The sequence below is a fragment of the Petaurus breviceps genome, unplaced genomic scaffold, assembly GCF_028583685.1.
Source record: "Petaurus breviceps papuanus isolate PSGF00001 unplaced genomic scaffold, PetGlider_PUasm1.0 189, whole genome shotgun sequence".
Classification (NCBI taxonomy): domain Eukaryota; kingdom Metazoa; phylum Chordata; class Mammalia; order Diprotodontia; family Petauridae; genus Petaurus; species Petaurus breviceps.
The window spans coordinates 32,792,411-32,792,680 of NW_027185809.1; positions in this window are offsets into that span (position 1 = coordinate 32,792,411).

Sequence of the window (270 nt, forward strand, 5' to 3'; positions counted from 1 at the left end):
ATCTATCTATCTATCTATCTATCTATCTATCTATCTATCTATCTATCATCTATCTATCTATCTATCTTCCCTCTAACTACCCATAAGAAAGTTCTCATGAGTTACAAATATCATCTTTCCATGTAGGAATGTAAACAGTTCAACTTTAATAAGTCCCTTATGATTTCTTTTTCCTGTTTACTTTTTCATGCTTCTCTTGATTCTTATATTTGAAAACCAAAATTTCTATTCAGCTCCGGTCTTTTCATCAAGAATGCCCCAAAGTCCCCT